The 12419-nt window shown below is 42.9% G+C and overlaps 1 protein-coding gene across 1 annotated transcript in view; it reads left to right on the plus strand.

The window, feature by feature from the left end:
- The window catches only part of LOC131131892 (neuroligin-2-like), an 86497-nt gene that overhangs the window by 29674 nt on the left and 44404 nt on the right, over nt 1–12419 (plus strand). The window lies entirely within an intron of this gene.

Genomic DNA, 12419 nt, shown 5'->3' on the forward strand with positions numbered 1-12419 from the left:
ACAACGCTCACATTTCCATAAAGTGAGCTGAATATTAACCAAGCTACAGTGACATTGTTATTATTGTTCTTATTAACATTGTTATGCACAAAAACTACATTACCGGTGTAGTGACACCTCGCCACACCGCTCTAGCTCCTAGCCCGCTAACAACTAGCTTCCTCATAATGCCTGACACCACTATAGCAAAATGTAACGCTAAATCGATACATCCCATGAAACAAGTCCCGCTAAAGTTCCACCTAAAATGACCAAAATATGACAAAATCCTGTAAGTATTCCATGTTATCTAAAATGATACTACAGGTTCACTACATAGATATAAAACCATAAAACCGTGTTGGAGGTTTTTGGAGGTGTTTTAATAGTGTGTCCCATTATGTGTTGTAATTAGCTGCCTCTTTTTTGCCGTTTTTGTATCTTTAGAACACACAAAAGAGAAGGACGTGTGTGTTCGTGTCTCACATAAGGATTGTGGATGATGGGAAAAATTTGCCCCAAAAGTGCAGTTTTTCTTTTAATAAAAGAATTTATGTATGCATAAATGTATTTTACAGTCCGTTTTATTTGCTGGGGATGCAAATGCACCGATTGCGTGGAATGACCCCCAGTCTATATTACCGTAGCATCGGACCCCAAATTGTAGCGAGGTGGCCAGGGCTGGAAGAGGATATGAATTGCGTTCCCGCCTGTTTAAATCAGGGAAAAAAGGAGTGTGAGGGTAAACGCCGTGGGCTCAGCCTCATCGATCGGGGCTCCTTTGCTTCAAAAGAGACTTTGAGTCCACAGCAACAGCTCATACCTTCTTAAATGTCACATTTGGAAAAATACTTCTTCATCTCCTGTGGTTTATGTCCTTGTCAATCACCATTAATCATTTAGATAAATGTTTGTTTGTTTTTTTTTTTAGATTATTTAGCACAGACAGACTACACCGTGCTAATCATAACTTGCTCACAAATTAAGTACACTTGACTTGTATTCTTCATGTTTAATTCATTGAAATATTTCATCAGGATGAACTTTATTATTGTGATTATCAGGGGTGACCAAAGTGCGGCCTAAAAGCCATTTTTGGCCCACTGCAGTATTTTTATTGGCTGCGGCACGTAAAACCACTGTTCAGTAAGAAAACTGGTCAAAATAGTCAAAATATTGAGAAAAAAATGTTGTAAACTGACCAGAAAAAGTCAACTAGACCAACATCAGGATATTATAATTACTAATAATGTTGTTTGGTATCTTAAACATTGTTTATTAATGTATATTATAGCGACTTCATCAAAAAGAGTCGCTGAGAGGCTCAAACTCACAATCAAAGTAATCACAGAGATAAATGAATTAGCTAAATGAATTAGCGGTCAACAAAAAATACGGCAACCCTGCTCACCCTCTCTCTTTGTCTCTCTGGCCACACAGGTGAACAGGTGCCTATATTAACGAAATGTCACCGCCCATAACCAATTGACCTACTTCCCGTGTCCATGTGATCACAACGAATCTAAATAATATCATAAACAATAACAAACACCACTATTCAAATTTAAACCATCATGCACCTACAAAAAAATCAATCCAAATTCATTCATGGCTCCTACATATATTATGACAATAAAATCATAATTCCGAGAAGAAAATTCACAAGAAAGAATTTGGAATAGTTGTCAAATTTAGAGCAGAACAACAGCAGAGACAGATATTTATATGATGTATTTATTGATCATTTATTGGCAATAATGTCAAAATACTAAGACAATTTTTTTTATAATATATTGAGGGAAAATAATGTTCTTTTAGCAACAGCGCATTGAAATATTGAATGAATAAAATAAAACAACAGAAATTAATTATTAAAAAGTTATAATACTGTGGCAATAAAGTCATAATCTTACCAAAAAAAATGTACAAAGATCATTCAAGACGAAAGTTGAAATATTTGGACAATTCAAAAAAAAAAAAAAAAGGAGAGATGTATTTTTTTTCTGGAAATACAGTAGACAGTAGATAACGTCTTAGCACATCTACGTGTGTGTACGTGCTTGTGTGTGTGTGTGAAAAAGTTTGGACACTCCCGCCCTAAACAATACAAGTCAATACTTGACTTGAATATGTCTTTTGTACTTTTGTGTATTTTTGCAACGTGAGAAGAAAGGAAAGCGAGTCTATTTGAAGATGAGAAAATGATTCAATCTCATATTGATCTCCTGTTGATGTTCCTTTGAGCTCAGTTAGTCTCGGGGGAATAGCCTGGACAAAGAAGGCATCTTCATTAGAATTTTCTTTCCCTCTGAGTACCTCTCATAAGAGATATATTTAAATTTTGCTCGGCGTAATAACCGTGCTTGACTGAAGGGTTAGCACATCAGTACTTTCCTACACATTAGTTCCTAATAAGGTCAGAAGGAAGTCGTAATTAAAGCTGCTAAGATTAGTGTAGCAAGGAGGTGAGAGGCAAATACAGATCGAATACAACACAAAACACAACCTTGTTTTGGCCTCTCGGGGTAAAATTAGCACACACAAAAAAAGGAATAGAGCAGGATGCAAAACCTGCATGCCTTAATGGGCTCATTGTTTGTTGTCTTTTATTAATTGGCAGGTGAAAGAAAACAGGATCAAAGTCCAACTTTGGAGGCAGTGCTAATGAGTATGCCCGTCTAATGATACAAAGTTTTTTTTTTCTAAAATTCCAATTAATTGGCCTCGTCTTAAGAGTTGCTGAGGATGCTCAACCTACGCAGCTTTGTGTCTGCTTCCCTGCTGCCAGGAAACCTCAACCACGGATCCCACGCCGCCGTTGGGAGATTTCAGCAGGACACATCAAAAACCTCATCCTGCATTTGCAACAGCGAATCATTTCACAACTGATTAACTGATGGTCCGGTTAGCAGTAGCTACTTCGCTATCCCATTTGACAAGAATCACGTCAAAATATTCAGGGTAAAAATGGTAATGGTTTTATTTCATTTGAACATGCATCAGATTACAATTGAGTGCATCCCATAATCAGTTCACAGTTCCACATGTCCAAAAGGAGTAGGAAGAAGCAAAGCTTATTAAATCCTACCCCTCCATCTGGTACTTTTACAATCACTAACTGTTACATTTGTTCACTTCCTGCTTTCCTAATATGGTTTAAGGTTTTTTGTTTTTGTTTTGTTTTTATTTTTTTAAATTTTTTAATTTTTTTCCTCCCGTACCGAAGTACGAGGTGATATGACCATACAAAAAGACCAGAAAGATTGTGCAATTTTACAGGAATTAATTGTATGCTGTCATTTTAGGAGCATAAAGTTAAAATAGTCAAGTCATAATATTATGTGAAATATTTTTGGAATGCATGGGTTTTCTCCGGGTACTCCGGTTTCCTCCCACATTCCAAAAACATGCTAGGTTAATTGGCCACTCCAAATTGTCCATAGGTATGAATGTGAGTGTGAATGGTTGTTTGTCTATATGTGCCCTGTGATTGGCTGGCCACCAGTCCCGGGTGTACCCCGCCTCTCGCCCGAAGACAGCTGGGATAGACTCCAGCACACCCGCGACCCTCGTGAGGAAAAAGCGGTAGAAAATGAATGAATGAATGAAGGTTGGGGAAAGTTCTAACAGACGATAGGGGGCAGTGTGGGGCGTCTGCGGCATGCGTACAACACTAAACCATAGTACGAGTAGAAGCGTTGTTGGTGTGACAGCTTTAACAAAACAAATGATCAACTCGCCCATTAAACGAGACTCGCCAAGACGGAGGGGGATGTCATTTCTCGTCTCCTCCAAGAGTGGCAGCCATTTGTCTCCAAGAGTTCCTGACCGTCTGTTGATCTCGGTGACCTTTATGAGCCGGATCTTAAAGACTTGTGTATGTTCAAATCTACAACGCCAGTGGGGCTTGCACACCCGCCATGTTTTTCCGTGCAGGACCGTCCATCCGTGGAGACCTCACGGATGCGTCAAGCTTTAACGTGGTCCACCGGCCGTTTCTCAATTCCTTTTTTTTAAACCTTCAACCAAAAAACACAGGCTGCATGGTGATTGAGTGGTTAGCACACAGACGTCACAGCTAGGAGACTAGGGTTCAATTCCACCCTCGGCCATCTCTGTGTGGAGTTTGCATGTTCTCCCCATGCATGCGTGGGTTTTCTCCGGGTACTCCGGTTTCCTCCCACATTCCAAAAACATGCTAGGTTAATTGGCCACTCCAAATTGTCCATAGGTATGAATGTGAGTGTGAATGGTTGTTTGTCTATATGTGCCCTGTGATTGGCTGGCCACCAGTCCAGGGTGTACCCCGCCTCTCACCCAAAGACTGCTGGGATAGGCTCCAGCACCCCCACAACCCTCGTGAGTTAAAGCGGTAGAAAATGAATGAATGAATGAATGAACCAAACAACACAAGACGTCAACACACACATAACCTACCTACTGCACCATGTGGGCACACAAATACATATCTATGCAAAATACCATGCCAATATGACACCCAGATATTCCTGCTGCAAGGCATGCTGGGTACCTCGTGGTACTCTCTCTCCCAGCATTTTTGCTTGGGTGCAAAATATGTTAGGAAGTCGAAAAAGTGAACAAGGAGGGATGTTACAATACTCTTGATGACCACAGCTCACATTATTGATGCCACTGGACTGCCCAGCATGCCTTGCGGGCACTTATAAATAACAGTTGTAAGTTAGCTGTTCTCTTTAGCATGAACTTGTGTGTAATGTTGTTGCACTGTGAATAAGTTTGTCGTTCTGTTTGATGACCACCTATATACATATGGACGACCCCTCGACGCAGTTTTGAGCCCACGAGTACAAAGTATAACCTAAATGCGTTTCTTTCCAAAATGTAACATGTGGCCCTTCCGTTGTTTCATTTTTCATTCTGCAGTGGTCGGACACAATTGTTGGACACAATCGATTCCCACCACACAAAAACGGAGCACATGTGGTTTGATGCATGTGTTGTGTTTCCGGCTAATAGCGATGAAGGATGATGCGGATGTGCGGTGCTATTCCCAGGAGAAAGGTGTACAAATGAGTGACAGAGTTTTACATGAAGCCCTTCTGCTTGTCAGAATCTGTCACTTATAGTCAGGGGTCAGCGCTTACAAGGCTGATGCTGTCCCCCAGGATGCCTTTTATCTTGTGTGCGACAGTGAAATGGAGCTTGGAGAAAAATAATTCAAACATGTTTCCTTTTCTCTGTTTGTAAGCGTTGTCACGATCCCCCCATTTGTTTCCTCTGCGCTTGTGGCAGACGCGTCTCTATCTCTGCCCATTTGTTTCCAAGCCTTTCATGCATGGGTGACGCCGACACATGACGCCGCCTGGAACTGCTTGGAAACCTCATCACACGCCTCTCACTGGAGGTGCAACTGATGATGGCATGGAACAGTTGGTCATTAATTACGTGGAGCCATATGCCAGCCTGTTTAAGGATTTATTTATTATATTCAGGGAAAGCGAACAGGTTGAACAGCGGGATTTGGCCCCGAGTACGCTTAGATACAACGTGGCGAGATGTACGCTCACCTGGACACAACATTAGGTACAATTGGGCAATATCCAGGGATCCAAAGGAAGCTATACTGTCGGGGAAGTCATCATTTTAAATAATTTCATCGTTTTGTTTCATCAATTATGTGGATTATACTGTTGCTTCATTGTGTTTGGAAGCAAAGTTATGCTGTAGATCCCCCCCACCCGCTTTTTGATGAGGTAACAATCTGAGGGACAACCAGCAAATGGCAAAAAAAATCTTAAAAAATCATACTGTGGTTTGGCAGTTGACTACAGCCTGTTATAAGTCATCCATATTCATATTTAGCAACATTTTACCCCATTTTGGCCAAATTGACCATTTGTAAGCTTAAATGGCTCAATGAAGTAAAATACAGACATTCGGAAGTCAGTGTCGAAACAAGCGCCTCGCTCTCTGAAAGCGAGCCAAAACAACATGGAAGCCCTCCATCTTCTTCCGTTTATCCCAACACAGGCCTGCAGCCACCAAAGCGCTCCCTCAATGGCCTGGCTGCACCTGGGAAATCTGTCCATCAAAGTGATGAACAGAGTCGGTGACAAACGGCCAACCTGGCGGCGTCCAACTGGCGCGGCCGCCATCCTGGGAGGGAACCGCCTGATTTAGGTGGTCCGGGATCCCACACCATGGTTTCCTCCAAGAACATTTTTTCTCCAATGCCTTCTCCCAGTCTGCAAAATTTGACACCAAGATATAAAATAAACCAAAGGAAATAATATATATGTAGATAATAATTACATTGGACTGTGCAGCGGTCGAGTGGTTAGCACGCAGCTAGGAGACACAAGTTCAATCCCGCTCTCGGCCATCTTGGTGTGGAGTTTGCATGTTATCCCGGTGCATCCGGGTACTCCGGTTTCCTCCCACATTCCAAAAACAAGCTAGGTTAATTGGCCACTCCAAATTGTCCATAGGTATGAATGTGAGTGTGAATGGTTGCTTGTCTATATGTGCCCTGTGATTGGCTGGCCACGAGTCCAGGGTGTACCCAGCTGGGATAGGCTCCAGCACCCCCGCGACCCTCGTGAGGATAAGCGGTAAAAAGTGGATGAATGAATAATTACATTAATAAATAACATTAATTTTATGTCATGACAAAAATGAGCCACAACAAGGAAGCTGAAGAGTCACATGCGGCTCCGTAGCCGCGGGTTGCCTACCCCTAGATGGACCAAATCCATGTGGTTTGTGATTTCGTCTTCAATATATCAGAAAAGAGACAAAAAAGTGGTCTTCATCTGCGCTGCATCTGGGCGGCATGGCTGGAGTTCTGACGTGTTTCATTCCCAGAGAGCGATGCCGCATGCAGCCGTCCGTCCACCCATCAGCTATTTCACGGCCCGAGATGCTCACACAGTCTTTGCACTAAATAACTCTCTTTTCTTTCCGCATCTGTTCACCCCCGTCGTCCTGATCTGGAAGCAACCCCACGTCTCTCCTCCATCTTTATGCAGATGGCGGTAGAATGGCTCACTGTTCTGAATGCAAATGAAGCCGATGCCCTTCCCCGCCAGGCCTTTGGCTGCTTTGAGCCGCCAATAACCACACGCAGAGATGGCATCCACGTGTGAAGATGCAGTGTCATATTTGTGTTAAAATGCACAGAGGAACTTATCATATCATGGGGTTTTCATCCAGAAGAACACCTGGACACTCGAGAAACTTCGACCTGGTTCTCTTGCTGGGATTTTTGCTCTTCTTAGCAGTAAGGGGGCGGACCTCGCCGCTCTGATGTTCCTGATTATAATTGGTCACAGTCCTAATCTTTTATGACAGGCTGTTATAACTGAAGTGGGACATCAGAGCAGGAGAGCAGCTGGCCGGAAATTCATTAGAAGAAGATGAAGAAGAATGTGTATATTTGAGAAGATTGCCCCGAAGAGGGCATCAAGTCTTCAGGAGAGCAGAGAAATTGTGTGTTTGATTGCGTTGGAATCATACGCAAAGATAATTATGCCGTGCATGTCCATTTGCGGCTCCTCCACGTCTGCCGGTTCCTTCTCCAGCTCCAAAATATACAAATGCAGCACATTTTCCCTTGAATGCATCGCTGAAGCAAGTATACTCAGTTAACTTTAGGAATGTAGTTTCAGTCAAAACGCAAGATTCATTCATGCGGTCAGCGGACTGATGCCAACTTATTTAAACTCGATGAAGTAAGGCAACTCTTTCGATGGACCTGATGTTCGCCCGACTCCGGTTGAAGCAGTCTTGTCATCGACTGTGACGCCCCTGCTTACGTTTCTCTTCCCGTCATGCTGGTGCTAGCCAAGCTTGGTTTCATCCGAGCAAAGCGATCCAAAGAGACAAATTCCATTTTTTTTATTCTGGCAAAGCATCAACAGAACCCCTGAACCAAATTGTGCTGGTCAGGACGGAGCATCGGGACGATGTTGGTCCTGCACAACCAGGCAGCGCCACCTTCCAACCAGAAGACCCGAGATCCTTCATTTTTATTGCCGCTACAGCAGTCGTTTGCAGTGCTGTGCTCTTTATTAAAAAGCATATTTCAAGAGGCGGGAGGGGTAGAAGAAGCGTCGAGCAGGAGGACTTTGCAGGGCTGCATGCGTGAGGAACAGCTGGATGCAAGGCTTGCTGTGTCAGACACCTTGTCAAGCAGACAGGCCTCCGCAGACATGACATACCGCAGCTTCATCCCATTTAGCGCGCTGAGGAAATGGAGAGAGACAGGAGACAGCTTGCACTGCGGCCACTAGCGCACTCAAGCGCACAGAAACGCCGCCGAATGAGAGATGGAGCTACATTGGGTCAAACCACGCCGGGGAAAAAGCCCGGCTAAACGCCGCTACGTAGGGTGACCACTGGCCACTGCATCATGTGACACGTGTCGGCCTACCAGCAGGCCTTCCTTCGGGGGCCGAGAGGGTATGCTTATGACCCAAAAAAGTATGTTTGTTCTTATCGTCCTTTCATGCGTTCAGTTTGTGTTCACTAACCGATGGCCTCCTCTCAAAAGAACACTTTTCTTTCATTTCATGCAAAAAAATATTCCCTTGAGCACATCTTTACGTCTTGATGCTTTTTTTAATGCTGGTGGGTTATCTCTCTGCTCGGTATTCTGGTCGTGTCTTAGTGCTGAGGGAGTCAAACGGTCATACCGCACTCCTGTTTTTCTCAACAGAAAGTCCTTTCCATTTTAAGGATAAAATCGCCATTTCTCAATTGATGCGGAATGTAGCTTTTCTGACAAAGTGTGCATCACATGTTCAACGCTCCCTTTAATTCCCCACCCACCCTTTCGAGTCCCCGGATGGACAAAAAAAAGTCAAAAAGCAGAAAAAAAGATTCATCTGTTGTTTTTTTTTTGTCCTCTCGGAACCCAAAAAGGTGGGAAATTTGGAATCTGACCCTGTAAAAAAAAAAACAACAACAAAGCATCAAAATGAATTGTATTACTCACCTTGTATACAGTGAAGTTGTCTAAAATTTGTTATATGGAAATTAACTCCTTTTCTTTGTATTTTTCTAAGCAAAAACAGTGACATCATTTTATGAAATGGGCATTTAAAGGGTTAAAATTAGAATTATATTCACATGTTTGCTGTTTTGTTCTGAGAGATTTAGGCAAAAAAATGTAGACAAAAATTTTAATATGTTGTGTTTTTGTAGCAGTTTTCTTGAGTAGACTTTTTAGCCCTCTAGGGACCAAAAAGTTGTCTGGTTGACCTCAACAGGTTTTTGAATTTAGATTTTTTTAATGATTTTTCATGAAAAGAAAAATCCCAGGAAAACCCATCCCATATGGACTACCACAACCTAACTTGGAAGCAAAAAACAGACAATAACGGAATTCCATTTTCCCATAAGAAGTCATGTGAACTACTAGGAACACTCAGATTCCGATACCAAACATCCATGAGTGATTTCGATATCAATCACAATCCTCCCACTTTATTCGACAGCATTTGAACACACCATGTAACTTTCTCCCACGGTGCACGGATAGACTACTATACAATATTTCCCCCCTTTTTCTTTCACATCTTTGCTACCAAATGCTGATACTGTGTGGGAATGCATAAAGGTAAGATTCAATGACGTTACTGAGAGCTAACGTGCTAACCTGTTTGGTGAAAAACCAAGTCCAGGCTGGTACTGGTGGAAGGTGGTTCTCTTTTGATTTGATGTTGGTCCTGTCTTAGTTTTACACAATACATAATAAATAAAATTAAAAATGAGAAATGTAAATGTCTGATTAATCGGATTAATGAATTTGAAAACTTTGAAATCCCACATCCTTTTATCGGCAGACGACTTGGCCCCTCCTCTCGGAGCGACGCGACGATGCCTTCCGCGCCGTGTTTGAGTGGGTCCTCTGCTCACATCCAATGGAGCTCTTTATAAGGCATTAGAAAATGAATGAAAGCAGAGTCGCTGCCATTAAGACGAGAGGTGTGGTTTTAGAGTGGCGCTAAGTAGTGGAAAATTGCTGACAAGATGGAGGACTAATGTGCCTTTCCATCCATTACCGGTCTGCCTACCTGGCTCCTCTCGGTGAGGAGAAGCCTAGCCCGGGACCAGCTGTGCCCCCCCCCTCCAACGCACAAAGCACTATCTGGATCAAGCGCCTCGGTGGTGGTTTGGGGGGGGATGCAGGAAATCCATTCAGCATTGATCTTTTATCCATTTAGAAGGAAGATAAACATTTTATGTCAGGAAGTTGGACTCATAGAGACATATGGGATGGAAATGCTGCATTGCAACGGTTGCAGTGCTTTTCATCAGCGGGAAATATCTTCTTGTTCTCTTTTCCTTAACATCTTACTGAAAATTACATAACAAAAACTCAAGTGTTTCTTTATTCTTTTGTTTTTTTGGACCGACTGTACAAGAGCAAATATTAAGAACCATGTAAGCACGCTTTGTACAGCACGCATCCGAAAGGCGGGAAAACAGCCATGATAAGAATAAAGGCAAAATATTCAGAGAAAAATATGTAATTTTTAGAATAAAACGTCACGATATTAGGATTGAACACGTAAACAAAAATAATAATAATGTTAGGTGAATAATATTGTATATTATGGCTCACACTCCTCAGCCTACCTGGGAAGGTCTATTCCAGGGTGCTGGAGAGAAGGGTACCACCCTTAGTCCAACCTCTGCTACAAGTGGTCCTGGTCTCGGAGTACTGGACCAGCTCTCCACCTTCGTGAGGTTGCTGTAGAGTGCATGGGAGTTTGAACAACCGCTCTACATGTGCTTTGTAGACTTGGAAAAGGAATTGGACCGTGTCCCTCGTGGTGTCCTTTGGGGGGCGCCCCGGGAGTACGGGATTGGTGGCTGGCTACTTTGTGCCAGTCGGTCCTCGTACAATCGGGTCAGGGTCTTGGTCGGCATTGCCAGCAGTTAGTCCAGCCAGCTTCCGGTGAACGTTGGCCTCCTTCTGTTCATCATTTTCATGGACAGAAATTCTATCCATGTGTCCGGTTCGGGGCCTTAGGATCTTGTGGACGATGTGGTCCAGGTGGCCTCTTCGGGCTGCGACCTTCATTGTTTACTGGGACGGTTTGCATCTGAGTGTGAGGCTTCTGGGACTCAGCACCCCCAATCAGAGGCCATGGTTCTCGGAAAAATCGTGGGATGCTCCGGGTCGGAATGAGGTCCTGCCCCACTTGTTCACAAGTGAGTGAAGGTGGGATTGTGATGTTGATAGGCGGATCGGCGCCGCGTCTGAAGTAATGCAGTCGCTGTACCGGACCGTCGTGGTGAAAAGAGAGCTTAGCTGGAAGGTGGATCTATGTTCTATGTGGATCTATGTTCTATGTGCATCTATGTTCTATGTGGATCTATGTTCTATGTGGATCTATGTTCTATGTGGATCTATGTTCTATGTGGATCTATGTTCTATGTGGATCTATGTTCTATGTGCATCTATGTTCTATGTGGATCTATGTTCTATGTGGATCTATGTTCTATGTGGATCTATGTTCCCAACCCCACCTATGGTCCTGGGCGTTAGGTTGTGACCGAAAGAACGAGATTGCGGATACAAGAAATTAGTTTCCTCCGTAGGGTAGCTGGACTTACCGAAAGCGATAGGGAGAGGAGCCAGTTGAGGTGGCTCGGCATCTAGTCTGTGTGCCTCCCGCGGACGCCCTCCTGGTGATGTGTTCAGGGCATGCCCAGCTTAGAAAAGGTCCCGGGGCAGACCGAGGACACGCTGGAGGGATTATGTCTCACAGCTGGCTTGGGAACGCCTTGGTGTCCTCCTAGTGGAGCTGGAGGAGGTGGCCGGGGACCGGGAAGTCTGGGCTTCCCTACTTAGACTGCTGCCCCCCCCGACCCGGATAAGCGGAGGAGAATGGAATTATATATTACATGAATTCATTATTATTTAGAAAATCAGAATTGAAAGAAGAACATTGAAAGTTGAATAAAGAAAATAATTTTAATTAAAAAAAAAAAGCACCAGCAGAAATGAAAAAAATATATATTATTATGTATTATTATTTCTGATAATAATGTCCAAATATTAAGAGAAAAAAAGTTTTTTAAAAAGTCATTTTAGGAGCAGAGACTTGAAATGTTAATGAAAAATGTAATTTTTGGTCACAATATAATGAGAATTAAACAAAAGAAAAATAAAGCTGTCATTTTGGGGAAAATGAGTAGTAATTGTACAAGAATAAAATTAAAATATTCTGAGAAAAAATTTGAAATGAAATGAGTATTGTGGTTTATTTAAAGCGGTAACATCATGGGAAGAAAACCAAAACTTGGCCAAAGGCCAAAATACCACATCAGTTCTTTCTTTTTCCCCAACCAATTTTTCCCAAAATGACCACTTCATTGTTTATCTCCCCGACTATTCCGGGTGACCAGGATGACGAGCATCACAAAAAGTGAGTTTTGTGTAGCGA

Source organism: Doryrhamphus excisus, chromosome 7 (genome assembly GCF_030265055.1).
Source record: "Doryrhamphus excisus isolate RoL2022-K1 chromosome 7, RoL_Dexc_1.0, whole genome shotgun sequence".
Lineage (NCBI taxonomy): Eukaryota > Metazoa > Chordata > Actinopteri > Syngnathiformes > Syngnathidae > Doryrhamphus > Doryrhamphus excisus.